This window comes from Rhamphochromis sp. 'chilingali', assembly GCF_963969265.1.
Source record: "Rhamphochromis sp. 'chilingali' genome assembly, chromosome: 15".
Lineage (NCBI taxonomy): Eukaryota > Metazoa > Chordata > Actinopteri > Cichliformes > Cichlidae > Rhamphochromis > Rhamphochromis sp. 'chilingali'.
This window is the reverse complement of record NC_137942.1, coordinates 32,563,561-32,584,443: the sequence shown is the minus strand read 5'-3', so window position 1 is coordinate 32,584,443 and position 20,883 is coordinate 32,563,561. Positions and strand designations below refer to the sequence as shown.

Below are 20,883 nucleotides of genomic sequence, written 5' to 3'. Positions count from 1 at the left end.
TCCAAGAAGAGTCAGCAGGTAACGACAGGGAAGAATCTCTTTAAAGAGTGGTGAAAGACAGGCAATGCCAGCCCTGAATCCAAAAAACAACTGTGAATAAGCCTTATAATATAACCTTTTAACGTCATATACCTACAAGGGACAGTTCACCCCAAAACATGTTTTTGAGAAGATGTATACTTGTATGGTAATATAAGCTTAGAATATGTCAAAAGGCAGGTAGGGCTTGCTGTTAACACAAATTCTTGAATATTTTACTTCTACATCTAAGATTGAGTTAGTTCTCTACAGTTACACATTCCAGTTTCCAGCTAAGCACTTCAAGGAAGTATCTGAAGAATGAACCATGTGGTGACGCTGTGGTCAGAACCACTGATTATGGATCTCTTACTATTTGAGGGCTCAGGCAGCACTGAAGTCACCTATTAGATAAATAAGATAATTTTTTCACTGTAAGTCAGTCTACTTCTTGTACCTGACCTTTTTTTTTTTGGTTAAACCACTTAACTCTGGTTCATGAGTCATGCAACCATGAAAAAGGTACCGAACACAAATGATGTTCCACTGTTGCAGAAAAATGAGCAAGTAACACATTAAATTGTATCTTTAGGCACTTTGTTACAATATCGCGATACACGATATATATCACGATATGTTTAAATAAACTCCAAAAACAATGTTATTTCAGTCATATCGTGCCTAGAATTGCACTGGTTTACTCATTCAAATCAACCATTCAGTGATTTTTTCTAGTGAAAATAAAAAATCAGAATGAATTGAAATGTTTTATTTTTAACCATTCTTTAACCATCAGTTTCCACCGAGGTTTTTCACAGTGTCTTTCTGTGATCAACACAACAAAAGATCACAGCAACAAAAAAAGTACATCAAGCAAGACTTCATGAGACAAACAAAACAACTGAAATTAAAAGGGTGTCTTTTGTGCTTCTAACATAAGAAAACTGTTAAATAAAATTTTTGATGACGTCAAATTACAGAAACAAAAGTCTAGACAGTGACTACAAAAAGCGACTGACCAAGAACAGTCTTAATTTTATAGTGAAAGACTTTTCAGCTGGTGGAATAAATTCACCTTTAGTGGCAACAGTTTTACTGCATGCTTTGCAAATTTTCGCATTTTGTTTGACATCCTCCTCCTGAAGTCCAAATGACGAGCGAGTCTCATTCCCTCGCTTTGTCCCTATCTGGCAGGACATAAACACGCATGCTCAGCGCAGTGTGCCGGGTAGGACGGGGGTTAATGACATTAAAAGAAAAAAAAAAGTGCTTAATATTTTCATGGCAACATGCTCGATGGTTACAATAAAGCCATTTTAACCAACGCACATGGAATAACCTGTGATACATCAAATACGTTCGATATGTTGCCTGCTCCTACAGTTCAGTCAGCAGTGTGGGCGATCAGGTCAAAATTGATGGAAATTAAAACACATAAATGCTGTTAGAGTTTGAACCATCATCAGGAAAGTGTCTGATTTCTCTGAGGTCTCATTTGTTCATCCCAAACACACAGCCAGTGCAGTAAAAACATTCCTGGATAGAAAAACACACAATAGAACAGGATTCATAGTCATGGACTCGGCCTCCCCGGAGCCCTGACCTCAACATTATTAAAGCAGTGTTGGACCATTTTAACAGAGAAAGTAATAAAAGACAGCCAACATCCAAAGAGGAGCTTTGGAATGTGTCCTTCAGGAAGTCTGGAGAAATATTCCTGAATAATATTTAAAGGAAAAAGCAGAAAGCTCGCCTAAGAAGGTTCAGACTGAGTGAAGAATAAAGGTCATCATACCAAACATTGACTTCTGAGCTTGTGAGCTTCTATAGTGTATTTTCATTTGTTTGCTTATTTCAAGAATGTACCCATTTCCCATTTTCCTAAACAAATGTCAAAAAGAAAGCAGTGCCTTGAGACTTTTTCACAGTATTGTATATGTGAACCTTGTTCTAAGATTTGCTGAAAACCAGCCCAGACAAAGAAGATCACACCAAAGTATCTGAAGATCATCTCAGCATTATCATGTCTGTTACCCTTTTCATTTCCTTCCACCAAACCACATGGAATTATCAGTCGCTTCGACATTTACCTTTCCATTAAATGCTTTAGAGCCCTCTGCACATTTAAAGCTACCTTTACCTAAAGACTTTTTAGGTAATGGTTTGATTACAAATAAACATGAATATGTAGAAAATGTTTTTCAAATTGTAATCCCGGCATGCTAATTTCTGCCTCGACTTTCTCAAACTCAAACCCTGTTTGTTTCCACCGTTGTTCATTTCAGCGCCGTGCCCTCCTCCATTCCTCGCTTGCTCCACTTTCATTCTTTTACTTACAGCAGTCATCTGCTCTGTGTGTTCATTGTTTCCTCCGCTCTCTTTGACTATGTACAGCTGCTGTTTTCTCTGCCAGCGAATGCAATTACGGGCTGTTGGAAGAGTGTGTATGTGTGGGTGAATTTAGGTAACTGTCTCTGTATGCACCGAGTCAGTATGCATGCCTATCCTTTTAATTTGCATCTGTGCGTGCACTTGAGTGGGCATCACCCCCCATTTTTCCCCTCATCTGTTTACTTGCATTTTAAAGTAGCTGTGTGGGCGTCAGATGATGCCTGAACAACTGAGGAGCTACTTTCATTTTGAAAATCATAAAATGGAATTTCATTGCATTGCTTTTGGATATATGAAATAGAACGGCTCGTTTAATGTAGCACAGCCACAAAGCCTTCCTTTTGTACCATTCCATCTGAAAGGACAATTAATTTTCTGTCCTTTTCTGTACGGAAAATCCCATAAGTGAAAACTACTTTAGCCGTGACATTTAGCCTGGTTAGCCCGCTTCACATGATGTACTGTTTCTTTTTCACTTATTATAAATTAATTGGTTATTTACCAAATTGTCAGTTCTGTGTAGATATCACTGACTCAGTCAAGCATAAAAACGTGCCCAACTCAAGGGATGAACCAGTGTTAAGTATCATTCCTATCAAAATACTCAGGTAGCCTTTGTCCAAAGAAAATCTTTGAAAGATCTTCAACAAGAGTAGCTGAAGACTTTTCCAAAGTACTCTGTCTGCAAAGGACTTGTAGTAGTTACTAGTTCTTATCAATCAAGATAAAATTCCTAATAGGAAAGGCTGTGGCTCAGAAGGCTGGCGGTGTGATCCCCGATTCCTCGAGTCTGCATGTTGTATGAATGTGTTTGTCAGTCTTGTAGTAAGAAAGTTCCTTCATTGGTCAAATAGAGTAGAAAAGTACCAGTCTAAAGAGTACCATGCACTTCTCAGTAATTATTCCGTAGTCAGAGGGAAAATAGATTAAAAAAAGCAAAAAGAAACAAGAGTTCAAAGACATTTTTCTCAAGTAGCATCTTAACAGGATAACATGTACACTCTGATTTTACACAGCATGATGATTTAGAAGTCCCTGAGCTATAGTTGTGTCTGAAAACAAATAACACCTTGAATTTGGAAGCTACAGTAACCAAATTCTAGCTCGCGTGTGATCTTTTCTGTGTCCAAATTTAAAAGCCATAAAGTTCAGCTTATCAACTGATTAACAGATACTGATTACATTAAATACTAAAACCTGAGAATGTGAGGATTTGTAATCTTCGTGTATTTTACCTTAATGCTGACAGATAACAAAACATTTAATGTTTTGTTGTTTAGTGAGAACCTGATTTTTTTTTTACAGTTTGAGACAAACTGCTAAACACAAAAAACTAAACAAATATAAACAGATTAAACAATAATACATTATTGCAGTCATTTTTTTTTATTTGTAGGTTTAAAAAAAAAAAAAGCTGGGACGCTGTGTAACATGTACACAAAAACAGATTACAAAGACTTGCAAGCCCATATTTTATTCACAGCAGATACATTTGTTCCACACACACAAACACACCAGCCTTTTGACATCAAAGCTGTCCAGCTTTCTCCACATCCCTGCAGCCCCTCCACCTCTGCTCCTTTGTGTACCTCTCTAATGATGAGCCAGTGTGTGAGGGCCGCCAACAATGTAGGTCTGCCACGGCTGACCTTCCTTTCGCCTCTCCTCCATGTTTCTGTGGATGTGTCAGAATGACTGCACTCTCCCTCGTCCCTCCGTCAACCGTTGGTGCTATTCTTTCACAAGCTGCGGCCCTGCTGCAGCCGCATAATTGCCCCCGCTGCTCAAAACACGTAGGAACAATCAGCTCCTGATGCTCAGCCCTGCTGACCCAGCAGGAACAAGAAGCAGGGCATGGAATTATAATGACATTTAATTCATTTAAAGTGGAGGTAAATCGCTAGCAGCTTCTAGTTTCTACAGCTCTCGACTTTGTCAGCTGACTTAACGAATCTATTTAGCGGAATGCAAGCTAACGAGCAAAACTACTGTTAATGCGGGTGAACGGTAAGTATTAACATTAAATATATAACATGGCAAAACAACGCAGTAGAGCAACAGACTATACCAGCAGTGCTACCATTAAGGCTCATCCCATTTGACGGGGACTATTTCTCAAAAGATTTACATTTCTGATATGAGACTTAACTGAAACAGAAGCAACGAAGACTTTATAATTACAATACTTCTTCTTCCTCTTAATTTACAAGAACAGACAGCTGCTTTATCTAAATAGAGCAAAACTAAACCTAATACATGCAAACACCATCAGCATTTAACCGACGTAATATTTTCAAATCAGCTTAGTATCCAACTAAAAAGTTTCCAAAGCAGTCACTAGAGACAAATTTCATTGAGCCCTGCAGTAATCACTGATCTTTTATTTAATTACAGTCCCCTTCCTTTGCCTCATCTTACAGCAGCCTTCAAATCTAAATATATGTCATCAATATATATTGGTTCATCTCCTCCCCCTTCTCGACGTAAACGGCGTTCACGCCGCCGTCGTGCCAGTACAGCTCAGCGTCTGTGCGTCACACACTCAGCCCAAACGTTCTGAACACGGACTTCATGACTTATCCACCACCGTGAGTAGCACTGTTTGGCCCTCCGTGGATATTGTGTTGCCTAACTCAGACAATTCTGCCACTTTGTGTTTGGACTCTAGAGACACTATACAGCGAGGCACCTCCGTGTCAGATTATTCACCAGTTGCTCTCGCTAGTAATCTTTGTGTTTTTGAGCCCTCAGATTCTTGTAATGCTCGCAGTGATCTCCCCGAGTTAACTAATATGAATGCTTCACCTGTAGAGTTAGACTGTTACTCCACACCAGACTCACCTACATACTGCTACCAGCATGGTAGCCCCGCAGAACTGCTTTAATCAGCCTGTACATTCTGAGGTTTCCGGGAAACTGATCTGCAGTATGTCCACGCATGAAACAACACAAAAACCAGCCCAGACACAACAGCATAATTTGATCATCAACAAAGTGCAATGTGCAGTAGTAGCAACAACACTCATGGTTTAGTGTTATTAACCATGATAACGGCAGCAGGTATAAAAGGCATAACATGACAGAGGTCGCCTTCCTCAGCATCGTCCTGTTATAAAGTCTAAAAGCTGCCGAGACCTCCCTGAAATCTGACCAGCAGCTGTAACCAAGTCTGGTCTTACTGGTCATAGACAAATCAACTTGTTAACACACTTGTTCTGTACAGGCCAGCTTCGACAAACTTTAACCGCCAACTTCACAGAGCTGACATTTTAGGAGATATAAATAACACAAACTCTTGCACGCCTGTTCTCTGAGCGTTGGAATGGGCTTCAATATTCTCAAAGCCCTCTTCATTATATTTTTATGGATTAATAATTTAAGAGAAAAAAATGCTGGAAAAAAAAAATGTTTCTGTGTGAATGTTCTGGTCAGGATTCAAAGAGTTTAACACAGTGCAAATAAAAGCAACAAGTAATCAAGTGCTATGTGCGCAATTACCGATTAAGGGCTTCACCAAAGACCGTACATACTGGTGAGCTGTTAGTTTAGTTTTTCTACAGTAATATTAATAATTTCCTATCAATGATATAACAGCAGAAACTAGTTTGACATGATTTGAGCTTATGCGCCCACACCATTACAGCCACCACCTGCCGGTTTGATCTGTGCTTTCACATCGTTCATCCTACCATCCAAATGTCTGCTGAGCCATTATGAGCCTCAGTTTCCTGTTCTTAGCCGACAGGAGTGGCACCCGGTGTGGTCTCCTGCTGCTGCAGCCTGTCAGCTTCAAGGCTTGGTGTGTTTTCCAAACACATATCCTTCTGCATACCCTGATTAAACTGTTGCATTTCTAGCAGCTTGAAGAAGTCAATCCTTTCTTCTCTGACATCAACAAGACATTTGCACCCAGAGAACTGCAGCCCACTGAATATTTGTTTCTTTCTGACACATCGACAGTTTGTGAAGGACTCAGACCAGCCTATCTGGCACCAACAACGATGACACGTTCAAAGTCGTTTAAATCTTCATTTTATTTCTCATTCTGATGCTCAGCTTGGACTTCAGCAGGTCCTCTTCACCACGTCTATGTGTCTGCATGCATGAAGTTTGCATGTTAATTGTTCAGATTGAACAACATCAAACTAAACAAACACACAAGACTACAGCGAACCACTGTAAATGTTTCATGTGCTTAAAAAGGTTTTTCACAGGCGGACTGTTTTCATTCTCTCTGGTGGGCGCGCACACACACACACACACACGCGCACGCGCACACGCACACACACGACGAGATAATGGGATGTCATCCAGCCTCCGTTGCCCCATGTGCCCTTTCTGCAGTGACAGAACAGCTGGGCCATTTAACACACTTGTGTGCTTTTCCAAGCCTTCTGACTGGTTCAACATGGCCAAAGCTTCCTAAACTCAACACAAAAACACAACTGCTCAGTTATTGTGCTTGCCACGCTAACAAACCACTGACCTGACTGACTAATGCTGGCTTTGCGTTCTATACATCACTGCATGACGTGAGGAGACTATCAATGATGAAGCATAATAAGCATGACTCAGACTCCCTGTCTGCCTGTGGAAGAGCTGAATGGAGGGGACAAAGGTTCTCAGGTGAGGCTGAGAATTCATCTTTGTCTCTTTCTGTCCTCCCTCAAACTTCTTTTTCCATCTTTCCCGTTCCCTAAACCGCAGCTGAAATCTGACTTTGTAATTCCTGTTCCTCTTCAAACTCATCCTCTGCACTACATCTTCACACTTAGAGGAATCAGCGTGTGGCCACATCAATAAATAACTGTATTGTGTCAGTGCATTTCAGACAACAGTCAACATGCAGGACCAATGTTATGCATCATCTCTACAGCTGTATCTCAACAGTCGCCTTATGACTTAGTAAAGTTTTTTTTAATCTAAGCCACAATGTAACATTGCTTAGTCCAGACCTCCAACTACCAGTTCTCAGATTAAATGTAGTTTTACGTCACAGCACCTTGGTGGGGACTATCCGGTTGTTCAGTCTGACGTCACTAGCCGTGTCTGGACCTAAACTCCGCTGCAGGTCCATATATGAAACGATCACTATGGCATTACTGAGAGTTGAAAAACTGTTTAAAGTCTTTCATCTTTAATAAAATGATCAGCGTTCTGCTCTACCAGGTGTAACAATTGAGTTTAACATCCAGGCATCCATGAAAACGGAATTTATGATATTTAACGGAGTTAGAAGTTAGCAGGGAGTTAGCTCGCTAGCTTCTATCTAAATACAATATAGCATGTCCTGACTGCGGGGTTTTGGAAACAAATTAAAACGTACAGCTCTGTTATCACTTCCAACATAAATGAAGACAGAAAACTAAACAGCAGTGACGTTTGTAGGGTTACTGAAGTTGGGCTAGCTGCTATATAATGATGTGCTACGTGACCGCTAGCGACACAGCTATGTTAGCATAATATAAACAAGCTAACTTTTTTTCCACTCGATAAAAGTTAACGTGAGTGTTCTCGGTGGTCAGGAACAAATGTAATCGCATGGCAGGATGCTGTAAAAGGACCACACTTCAGCCAGGAGAACAACTGAGATAATCCATCCACAATACGAGGTTAGTCATTCATATACTGCTGCATGGGCTGGGCTGTAGTTACATCCTAAGGTTTTAAAAACTGAGCTTAAATAAATGATTAGCGGTAATAAAAGCCGAGGGAGGTCAACAGTGATCACTGACTGTTTTAGGAGCTTTTTGAGATCAAATAGAAGAAAATACATAACATTGAACATGTTAACAACACAAAAGCCATATTAAACGCAGACTACTTTAGGCCCGGAAGTAGGATTCGTCGCGTCATCACTGAACAACCGGATAGTTTTAGCCACAACATGTTAGACAACAATCTAATAACAAATAAATAAAAATAAAAGAGACATGCAACACCCTTGACATTAACCATGATCAAATGAAACATCTGAAAGCTCTGCAAGGAATTTAATCCAGTACAGTAACCCCTCTCTGCATGTTTGAAATTAAAAATTAAACAAGGCTTTTGTAAAGAATTAAAGAATGTCTGCCTCCTTCCAACCATAAAACTTTTGTGCAGTCAACCAAATGTCTAACACTATGGAGATATTCTCAGTAATGAAACTCTGTATATGTCACAGTGACATTTTGTACTCACCATTGTTCTGTAAGAAAAGGTTGGATGGACTTCAAAGTTAAACCATCTCACGTTATCCATTTATAAAGCTCTACCACCAAAGTTCAATCTATAATTCACGTTCGTCTAAACTCCCAACCATAAATGTCCTGATTTGCACACTTATCACACTTATTAAGCGAAATGGTTGAGTTAAGTTTCAACTCCTCAGTCTCTTAGAGACTTTAATTTTTTTTTTTTTTTAACAAGCTTTGAATAATTGTGTGCTCTGTTATCCTGCATCCGTTTCTTGTTCTCGAAACTGTTCCATCACTCTCATTAGACTCTTTCGAGTCCTGAAAGCTCCAGTCAGTCACTCATGCAGCATAAATTAATGAATGCTAGCCCGACTTAATTTTAGGTTCATGGACAGCCTCTGATGTACTAGAAGACGAGGTGGTGCAATTGTTTACCGGCAAATTGACATTTTTTGTTTTTTCTTTTCATGTTTTTTTTTTTTTTTTTTTTAAAAAGGAAGACATGTTCGCAATACTTGACATGGGTTACATATATCTTAAAATAAGACAAGATTGAACAAGAACATGGGACAGGTGGGCTAATCTGATGAATATTAGCTGGCTTTAATGTTAGTGGAACACATCGACTCGATCCTCAAAAAGTGATTTACGCTGATTAAAGTTAAGCACGATCAGTTCCATGATCACAGCTATAAACAAACCCTGCATTCGATGTCGTACATTCAAGCTGTCGTTTGCTGTACTGAAGAAAGAAAGAGGAAAAAAAAAGACCAAAGAAAAGACAGCAGATGCAACGCACGACCTTTGAATCTCTCAGGAGTGAAGGATGGAGACCTCCTAAATGAAAAATTCACAGTCCTACTAAATTATTATTCTGAGCAGGACCCAAACAAAAGTAGTAAACTTTCTCTATAGCAAACTACATCTGCAGGTGGAGGCTATGTTCTCACAGGTGAAACACACGAGAATCTCACTGAGCTTAAAATTAATCTCGTAGAGCTCAGTTGAGCTTTGTTCACAGATCTGTTCAGAACATGTTCATGACCTAGGTGCTCTGTCAGTTTAGGCACATCAGAGCCTTGAGCTAACTGCCAATGTCAACATGCTGGTTATATTCTCTTTAGTGTAATGTGTTAGCATGCTAACTATTAGCACAAGCACAAAGTATTACTGTAGCTGACAGGAATGGCAGATTTTCGACTGCTAAACGTGACATTGGTGCAAAATGAAAGATCACACTTGTCAAAATTCACCATAGAGAATATAAACGTACCAGATTTTATACCAAACCATCCGATCCAACAGCTACAGAGATATTTCAGTGACAAATGAAAAGGTCAGGAGCTTCCCAAAGTCATTGATACAGTGTCCTGGAACCCTAAAAGTCTCAACAAGATTTCATAACGATGGACACCGAGACATTTCAGTGACAGAGCAACACTGTTTTCCATCCTTTCCTGGAGTCATACTAGAAAAATCTATATTTTGAACATTTTATCATCTCACAGCACATGATTTCGAAATACTAGAAGACGTTTTACTCAAGTTTTTAGGCAGATGGCCCTAAATGTCGACTTTGTTTCTATTATAGCCATCAAGCTAAATGTTAAGGACCACTTAAAGGCACCATATGCACCATCAAAATGTGACACAGCCACTGATAATTTGTCATATTTAACTTTCAATTGTTTAAAGCAATAAACCTCAGTGTGGCTAGAAAGTAGTGTGATGTTTCTTTGTTAAGATTTATTGAAGCATTTAATGACCTTTACTGCATAGCGCTCCTTCCATCTCTCCCTAATCTTCTGTCTGGCTCCACTCTGTATCATTTAATAAGGCAGAAATGTCATTCAAATGTCAGTTAGTGATACCTATAAGAAATGAAAAATATAAAACTAAAGGGGGTAGGGGTGGGGGGTGAAACAAACAAAAAAAAAACGACTCACCATTATATTCTCATCTGTAGGAGAAGCTTGTTTTGTTTCCTTCTTTTATTCTTCTCCGTCACCATACGGATATGTTCTGTGTTTACTTCGTTCGGGCATATAACGCTCTGTTACATCTGACAGTCAGTTCTTTATTTTTTGCATCTTCCTGCAGAGTAGTAAGAGAACATGAGGCTCCCAATACTTTCTCCTCTTCCTGGGGTAGCTTCACTACTCCAGCTGTCCCACAGAGACGTCCAAACTCAAGGCGGTGGGGGTACTTCCAAAGCCGTCCCCTGAGCGATTGCTGATTTCTGCTACTGCTCAGATCTTGAGGCTTGTGTATGATGTGACTTTGCTGAGGATCAGATGAACTGAAGTTTTGTGCAAGTACCTGGCTACTGTTGCTATACTCGTGCCTTTAAGGCAATTGGAAGATTCCAGAGTGAGAAGTCTACTGCGTGGCTTAAAGCATCAGGTTAGTGAGCATGTGTCGCCTGCTGGGTAGATTAAAGCACCAGGATAGTGAGTCGTGACTGAAAGTTTACTTCTGTTTCCTGACTATCCAGAAGTTGTGTTTGCTGAGGTATACAGTTGTCTGCCTGAAGTAGAAAGTGTGAGCTTAATGAGGATTTTCCTTTAGGTAAGAAGCAGACCAGGTTTGTGTTGATCGGTTCTATTTAGGCCGTGAACAGGTAAGGGCTGGCAGGTGGTTACAGGTCAAAGGTCTTTGCTCACGTCACGGTTGCACTGAGATCTTGAGAGGCAATACTGGTTGTCACGGTAACAACAGCGGCAGGTCACGGGTGTATTATTGCTTCGTGTTCCAGTCACTGGGCTGGCTGTTTCAGTGGTGGAGGTAGACAGTGGGAGAGGATCCCTGAGGTAAAATGGAAAAACACTGCAATGAGAAGAAGATGAGGAACTAATCATGGAAAGTAAACGGATGTTTCTTCCTTTTCTATTTCCCTTCGAGGTAGAAAGCAGATGTGGTTTTCTCTGACTGGAACCAATGACGGGAGGTAAAACTGTGCTGTCAAGTCTAATCTTCTACACTGGTAAAGAATGCTGGTGGTTTGCCAGAGTCTGAAACAAGTCGAATCTTTCCCTCTCATTCAGAGTGGATAGGGTCATTTAGGGGCTTCGCCTATGGAAGAAAAAAAGAAAAGAAAAACAAGTTAGAGAGGCAACCACATTGTGTTGGCAGAGGAAAAGACAGGCAAAAGTCAGTAGGGTCTGGACAAGATTTCCCTCTTGATCACAGCAACAGAGGACCTCACAAAGGCTACATTTACACAGCAAAGGCCCACAATCGGTTGGCAAGTGCTTGCTGGCGGTCGCTGGGTACACAAAAAACCTCCTTGTGATTACTTTGATCCATTTTTAAAGATTTTTTTTCTACAACCTTTTTTCCCTTGCCGAAAACAAGACAGCGATTATTCTCCTAAAACCTGAACTCATGGTATGCATTTCTAATTTCTCTTTGTCGGCTTTATAGTGTTCGATAGAACAGCCGTCCCCAACCCCCGGGCCATGGCCTGATACCAGTCCTTGAGTCGTTTGGTACCGGGCCGCAAGAGTTGAGGCTCGGGTGTGAAATTTATGGTTTCGGGGTTTTTTAATCAGTTTTTATCGTTTAGGTTTCCCTGGGTCTTTTCCTGTGTGTTATGAACAAATTTTGGTACAGGTACTGGTTTTATTTTGTTGTATTTATCGGTGACGCCTTAAAGGCCGGTCCATAAAATATTGTTGGACATAAACCGGTCCGTGGGGACCATAAAGTCACATTTGAGTAATGATGTGCAAAACTCTATATTTGGTGTCTGAACACAGCAGAATTTTTCCTGAGCACAAAAACAACAACTGTGAAACAACAACTGTGCCCCTTTGAGCCATATGGCTCATTTGAAAGAGCAAAATTTAGTTTGTGGTCTAGACAACCCAAAATGTCATGTCCCCATATGTGGACGGCAGTCCTAGGAGGTTAAGTAAAAACACTTGGACACATTTTGCATTTGATGCCAAGAACAATACGACTCTGTATAAACCACATGGAGCAACTTTTACCGGTAAAAACACAACAAACCTTAAATTTTAGTCAAATGAATCAACTTGTGATTTAGTCTACAAGAATCTTATGATATTTTATTTAATTAACAAGACTAAAATTACCAGAGTTTAGATGACAAAATTGGTTTTTATTTTACCTTTGTTTATACAGGTAGCCCCATTTAGACTCGATGTCTCATTTACAAGAGAGACAAACGTATTAAATGACAACAAAAATACAACAGCAATTAAATAGGAAATATAAAAAAAAAAAAAGAAGAGTCTAATGTTTACACAGTCATGTCAGAAACAGGAATACGTTCCTAGTGATGATTTTACAGGGTCATTTGAACGTCTTTTACATCTGCAAGTGAAATCAGCTGAGAGCTGCAAATCCTTCTGTAATGTTTTCCATGAACATGGAGCAGAAAAGGAGAATCCTGTTTTCCAAGTTCTGTACAAACTGATGGAACGATGAATGTAATGAAGAGACTGCAGACTATGACTAAGATGTTTATGTAACATGTAATCTGATATATAAGCAGGGAGTAAATCACAAATAGATTTATAGATTATACCAGTGAATCATCCTGCATAAGGCCAACGAGGGCCAGCCAGAAAATATAAAGTACAGTGATGTGTTAAAGGTTTACAACCAGTCATAAATCATAAAGTGTCCCGTGATAAACAGAGTCCGAAAGATGGTGAGAATGAGCAAAGGTGTTCGTGTAAATTATATCACCGTAATCTAGGACGGGTAAAAAAGTGGTAGCAACAAGCCTTTTTCCTGCGGTGAAAGAGAAACACAATAGATTTCAGAAAAAGAGGCCCAACTTCAAGTTTCCTTAACAGGTGCTCAATGTGTGGCTTAATGGAAAGATTATCATCAATCACAATACGCAAGTATTTGCATGAGGTCACAGTTTCAATAGATGCCTTGAGCAGATACAAAAGAGGGAAGTGCTGCAGGCTGAAGAGCATTTAAAAGCAGTCTGACAGAGGTGAGAGTGTACACAATCAGCTAGTTGTAACTGTTCAAAAACCATGTGGACGGAGGAAGGAGACAAATTTCCACAGTCGCCTGTGCTTTTCATAAAACTAAACTTTTACTTTGAAGGCAAACGGTCTTCAGGTTCACTGCAGCTTAGAGACCAGTTTGCAAGGCGGGCAACCTCAGCAACCAGCTACTGACCAAAGCAATTGCAGGGAGGGTTTTGGGACAGACCTGTATACCTCCTTGCAACCAATTTCATGCTAGCAGCTGCAATCAACCTTGAGCAAACTCTTTACTCAAAGACCAGCAGTGCTAGGCCTGTGTGACCAGGGATTAGACAGATTATCGGGGCAACCCATGAGCTGCTGCTATGGTTGAGGATTAGGTCTGTACAGGTGAAGAATCTTCTTGGGAAAGATCACAGCAGTGATGTCACCCAATGTATAAAATGAAAAACTAGACTCAGATGTTAAAGTCACATTTTGTTGACCCAGCCATCATTTTTGACCATTCTAAGAATTTTTTTTGCAAAGTGCTTTAAGTCAAATGGATTTTAAAAAAAGAACACTTTTTTAAATTACAAATTAGAGAAAGATCACCATCAAAGGTCAGGACTCTTATTTGCTACAATTTGCTTTTTGCCAAATTAATATTCTCTCATGTTAAGATTTGGCAACAACTATTCAGATCGATAAATATTTGTTTTGGCTCTTGTTCGGCTGTGCATTGAGCTTGATTCTTAGAGCAACAAACAGAGCAAATCTTTTTGTCAGAAGTTACTGTGGCAATAGGCAGAAAGGCCCATTAGCAGATTCTGGGGTCTTAAAGAGGTCAAGAGTGGCTCACATGCAATTTAGCACTGCTGGATGCTTTCATTTGATTCTAGCTGAAGTGTAATATCGCACCATCCTCTGCAAGTCTGCGTGCATTACAATGAGTGTGGCCACAGGGCTGCTTATGCAAGTCGTGCAATCAGTTGCTTAGTTACTTTTTCAAATAAAGAATCCCAGTGTAAAGGCAGTGTTTCTGACTCAGTCTGTTTGGAGGTTCTATAGTTTTGTCATTTTTAATGAGTTTTTAATTTTATTTCATTTGTTTTTAATTCATTCTTCTGTCAGTTTAGTTTTTATTGTTTCAAAAGGTTTCGTTTTAGCTTCGTTTTAATCGTTTCAGAGTTTATATTTGTCTTTTTAATTGATCTTTTTAGGGGTGGCAGTATCTCAGGAGGTAGAGCAGATCATCTACTAATTGGAAGTTTGGCAGTTCGACATTTGTGTGAATGAGACAAGTTGTATAAAATCGTCTTTGTGCTCAGTGAGAGTCGAAAAGCACTATATAAGAACCAGTCCATTTAATTGTTACTGTGTGAAGGGCCTACAGGAAAATCAGCACAGGTATTACTACTCTATTTGAAAGAAGCTGACTCAGTCTTGTAGACATCCAGAGTCTCAAACACATCTGTCACCGACTCGGTGACGTAAAATGTATAATAATAGTTTAACCAAAGTAACAGATTTCCTCTATATTTCTATTTTTAGTTAGTTAGTTGTACTTTTTTTTCAAACGTCTGAATGTTTTCTCACATCTAGTTTTAGTCAACTATGATAACCCTGCTACGTGCCTGTGGAGCGTATCCAGTTGTGAGCTTGAAGAGCTCCATGTGGGTGCTACAGTTACCTTTCAGCCAAAGTGTGGGGGAGGAGGTGTTACCAGTATAGCTCACAATACAATGAGGTAAAGGTACAGTAGGCTACACTCCATAACTCCAACCCATAATCCAGATAAGCACTTCATTGTCAGTTTGTGTCGGTGGCCCTGTGTAAACCCCTGAGTTGCTTGTACAGCAGGAAGGCACGCTGGGAGTGGCAGAGTACTTCACGGAAACGCTCTCAAGCATAATCAAGACGCTTCAACACTGGCTGCATTTACATACATTTGTTCATGTCAGACATGTTAAACAAGAACAGTGATTCATGCACAGCAGAAAAAAACCAAAGCAGCAGTATGCAATGACGTGCTTCCTTACACGTCAGCGCTTCTCTGTAGTGTCGATAGAGCTCATAACCAACAAATGCATGGAGGTCATTTTGCATCTGCTAGAGCTACAGGACTTATTTAGTATGCAAAGCAGCTACTGGGTGGAAAGTCTATTATAGGCACCCCCATTTAAATGCACACACACACACCCTGTTAATCTCCCTCCATCTGTGCGAGCTGGCCTCGGGTTCTCTGTCAGACACACATCTCATTGTGTGACTATCTGGCTCATTTAGACTCATGCAAGTCAACTTCATGCTAAAGACACATATCACCTCTTCTCTCCAGAGAAAATGTGAAAGTCGAGCCTCATTTTATTTTTTCTATTGAGGGTCCTCCATCAGACTGTAGCTGGATCACACATGTTAGCTTAAAGATAGCAGCACACAGATTAAAATGACAGCCTTTAATTGTTTAGTAGTATTTGTATTACCTTTATATTTTTCAAGGCTCTTGTTCACATAAAATAAACCAATTAAAGAGCGTTGTATATTCAGATACCTACACAGAAGGAAACCCCACACAGAAAAGCTCCAGCCTCCAGCAGGTTCCTCTCATGTATAAAAATTTCTATATTAGTGGTTTTCAAATATGTAAAGGTGTGCCCTGTGCATTTATGTCTGCAGAAACAATGCGATCTCACAGCAGTTCCTGAAATAAACACAGTCTCTATCTTGCTTCTGAACACAGAAACACACAGAAACATCTGGATGTTTATCTGTGTCCCTCAGTGAGTTTGTCTGTCCAGCATGGATCCACTGATGTAAATAAATAAAATCATAAATTTCTTTTTTTTTTTTTTCCCCTTCTTTCTTTTCTCTCGCTAACTTCCCCTCGTTGGACAATAAAGTATTGAATTGAATGAACGGTGCTGCTGTGGAGGGTAAGCAGCACCAAGTTCCTGGGTGTGCACATCTCTTCTGGTCAGCAAAGCCCAACAGTCAGGGACTCTACTTCCTCTGCAAACTGAGGACAGCGAGAGCATCAACCTCCACTATCAGCAGCTTCTACAGAGATCAAAGAAAGAAAGATTTCAGAGGGGCTCATTTCACCCCCCAAACCAGATTTTTAAGTTTGAGTCATACACATCGCTGAGTTTCACCCTGCATTTGTAATCACTCTCAGTGCATTATTAATGTAAGCTGCATTGCTTGGCTAGGTTCAGGCATTAAAAACAACTTTACTAGGTTTTGAGGTCAAATGCACCTCTTGCTACATCTTACCAAGGTGTAGGCAAACACGAGATATACTTCCATCTCAAATCTACTGCTAAGAAATTTGGGAAACAGATTTGTTTTTCGTGACCTTTTCATGTACTGACAGGAAATAGCCTGCAACAGCACCAAGTCTTCTTTAGATATACTGAAGATATTTTTGATTGCATATTTGTAGCATCTGTACCAAGCATAACACTCATGGTATTAGTACTGTTGGTTCACACCAGGAAGGTCGTGGGTTCAAATCCATGATGTGGTTGGGCCTATCAGTGTGCAGTTTGCATGTTCTTCCACACAGGGTCTCACTGGGGACTCCAACTTCCTCCCACAGTCCAGAGACCGGTGTTAATTTTGTTGACCCACAGTTTTCATCAATGACCATTTTTCACCCTGACAAGAACGAGATGACAACTAAAGAAATAACAGAACAGAAACTATGATGAAATGTACTGGCACTTTCATCAGTGAATAAAAACAAAAATTTATGGTGCGATTAGATCTGTGTAGAAAAGCGGTGCACGTTTGGAAGTGAGCCGAGCAGAACGGCGAGGTTAGACGCCCGCTGATCTGCGCGGAGGAAACGGTACAATTGTTCTGATGCTTCTTGTTTCTCATAAAAACACAACCAAACGTCAACACAGGAAGAGAAGAGTCAGACAAACGCACAACACATTTCGTATTTGATGTCACGAAAAATAAAACACCTGGTAAAATGGTGGAGCAACTCCCACTCACAAACTCTTACAGTTAATTGAATCCACTCAGATTTAGTCTACAATAATCTTACAATATTTAGTCAAATGCTGAAATTCTAACTAAAACTAAAAGATGACTCAACATAAGATAAGATAGAACTTTATTAATCCCTCGGGTGGGTTCCTCTGGGAAATTCGATTTCCAAAAAAGCACAGCACCGACAGAAGTTACAGAATATTTTTTTTTTATATATATATATATATATATATATATATATATATATATATATATATATATATATATATATATATATATATATATATATATATATATATACACACACACACACACACACACACACACACACACACATATAAATACAGAGACAATATAAATAAAATATACGAAGGGGATAAATAGAATAAATAGGAATTAAAAAAAAATAAATTAAAAAAAAAAACTAAAAAAAAAAATTTGCTGCCAACATTTGCTGCCACAGACATGCAGTTAGTGGGTTTAGGTTAACTGGTGATTGTAAATTACCCACAATTGTTACTGGACTCCAGACTCCCATAACCCTGAATTGGAAAAGCATAAGAAAATGGAGATGAATGTGATTTGTGCAGGTTTAATGATAAGTTGTGTCAACACAAAAATACTGAGGCACATGTGGACTTGCTGTGTGCCTCAGCACATCAACTTGGAAACCACCATGAACTAGTTTTGCCATGGTTCATGGTCCATCGCTGGTACGCTCTACTCTCATGATGGAAGAGAGCGTTTAAAAAACAACCTCTGCTTTTGCTCACATTACTGCAGAAGGCTTAATTACCCAGCAGTAGGAAACATGAAATGAAAGAGACACCAAGATTAATCCTGTAAAGACGGAAGGAGGCAAAAGCAGGCGTGAGGGAAGAGCGAGCTGATGAGTCATTCTCCTTCCAGCAACAGTTACACTGACAGATGTACAGTACAAACGGCACTAAATTTTTTACAGCAAAATAATGCAGGGTAAATGGGTTAATATCTCAGCGTCTGCTAGACTGATTGTGAAAGAAAAAGACAGCTGATGAAATGAAGTAGATTTATGTTTCAGAGGGAGAGATTCCCCTTTGTCTTCAGTGAGTTCCTGTCTCTTATTTAGCATCAAGAACTATTGTGGACTTAGAGTGAGCCCCAGATATACTATTCTTATTCTCTTGACTAATATTTGCTAAAAGCTACAGTACCCAGCAGAAACGGTTAAGGGGCTTTCAGGGTGAAATCCTTTTGTTTCAGTAAACAACAGGCCACATCACCAAAACTGTAACTACTTTGTATAGAAATACAGATTATGGCAAACAGAACAAGAGAAGCTTTTCCTCAAGCCATCGACTGACTGTCACAGAGTTACACTTCTACTGCTCAGAGTGTCACTGTGGCAGAGTCAGCACACCTCTTTCGTCTCACTATCTGGCAGCAGTCGGTGATAAGCTCACACTGTATTTGAGTCTTTCTCACGACTCTTACAGTTTTGGATGTGGGCGGATTTGGAGCCTAGAAAAAGCCCACTGCTCTGCCTACGTATCCTCGTGAGTGAATGTCAGGCCCCTGCAGAGCAAAATTGAGTATTTTGGTCTAATTCGGGACTGCAATCTCCTCTGCTTCACCGAGACATGGCTGAACCCAGCGGTGCCGGACCACGCCATCCAGCCGGCCGAGTTCTTCTCCGTTCACCGCATGGACAGGACACGGGACTCGGGGAAGTCAAGGGGAGGCGGCGTGTGTTTAATGGTGAACAACAATTGGTGCAACAGTGCGAACGTTGTTCCTCTCACACGCTCCTGCACACCAAATCTGGAACTACTGTCCATCATGTGTCGTCCTTTTTATCTACCTCGAGAGTTTACATCGGTCATTATAAGTGTCGTTTATATTCCACCACAAGCGGACGCTGCGCTTATTGTAACGGGGGACTTTAATAGCGCCAACCTCAAACGCGCAGCGCCGAACTTTTATCAACACATCACCTGCCCCACCAGGGGTGAAAGGACACTGGACCACTGCTACACTACGGTCAAGGACGGCTACAAGGCACAATCTCGCCCTCCGTTTGGCAAATCCGATCACGCCGCCATCTTCCTCATGCCAAAATACAAACAAAGGCTGAAACAGGAAGTTCCGGTTCAGAGGAAGGTCGCGTGCGGGACGGATCAATCGGTGGCCGCGTTACAGGACGCACTCGACGACGCAGACTGGGACATGTTCAGAAACAGCTCCGATGATGATGTCAACGTGTTTACAGAAGCGGTTGTGGGATTCATTGGGAAACTAGCGGATGATACCGTGGAGACAAAGACTATCACAACGTTTCCCAACCAGAAGCCGTGGGTGGATAAAACCATCCGCGACACTCTGAGATCCCGCACCGCTGCCTACAACACGGGACTCACGACGGGGGACATGGACCCGTACAAAGCCGCGTCATATAACGTGCGGAGGGCGGTGAAAGAGGCGAAGCAGCGCTACGGGAGGAAACTAGAGTCACAACTCCAACAGAGTGACTCTAGGAGCCTGTGGCGGGGACTAAGGACAATAACGGACTATAAAGCACCAACAACCGGTATGACGAACGCGGCCGTGACTCTGGCAGACGAGCTGAACACTTTCTATGCTCGCTTTGAGGCTGCAGCTAAGGTCTCCAACAATGCTAGTGTTAGCGGCGCTAACGGCTGCAGACAGGAAGATACTGCCAGCACCGGAAACGTGCTCGTCATCTCCGAGCATGAAGTAAGGAGAGCCTTCAAAAGAGTGAACACCAGGAAAGCAGCAGGACCAGACGGCATCCCAGGTCGTATCCTAAGAGACTGCGCATACCAGCTAGCTCCTGTGTTCACTGAGATATTCAACATCTCTTTATCTCAGTCGGTGATCCCCACATGCTTCAAAGAGTCCATCATTGTTCCTGTCCCGAAGAAACCCCACCCTGCTTCTCTCAATGACTATCGCCCTGTAGCCCTCACCTCAGTAGTGATGAAGTGCTTTGAACGCCTGGTCAGAGACTTCATCATTTCTTCACTACCAGACACACTGGACCCACTACAGTTCGCTTACCGTCCAAATCGTTCCACAGACGATGCCATCTCTCATCTCCTCCACACATCACTCACTCACTTGGACACTAGAAGGGGGAATTATGTTAAAATGCTCTTCATAGACTACAGCTCTGCATTTAACACCATAATTCCCTCCACACTCACCACCAAGCTGGAGCATCTGGGACTCAGCTCATCTATGTGTCAGTGGATCTCCAACTTCCTAACTGGCAGACCACAGGCAGTAAGGATGGGCGGACATGTCTCAGCCTCCACCACTCTCAGCACTGGTGCCCCCCAGGG

The 20,883-nt window shown here is 40.9% G+C and overlaps 1 protein-coding gene across 3 annotated transcripts in view; it reads right to left on the bottom strand.

Annotated features, from left to right (window-relative positions):
* LOC308410886 (thyroid hormone receptor alpha) overlaps window positions 1–20,883 on the bottom strand; it is a 116,513-nt gene that overhangs the window by 61,800 nt on the left and 33,830 nt on the right. For all 3 annotated transcript variants that reach the window (XM_080904544.1, XM_080904545.1, XM_080904546.1), the window contains exon 3: window positions 10,535–11,660. The gene's annotated coding sequence lies outside the window, so the exon portion shown is untranslated. The remainder of the gene's footprint in view (window positions 1–10,534; window positions 11,661–20,883) is intronic.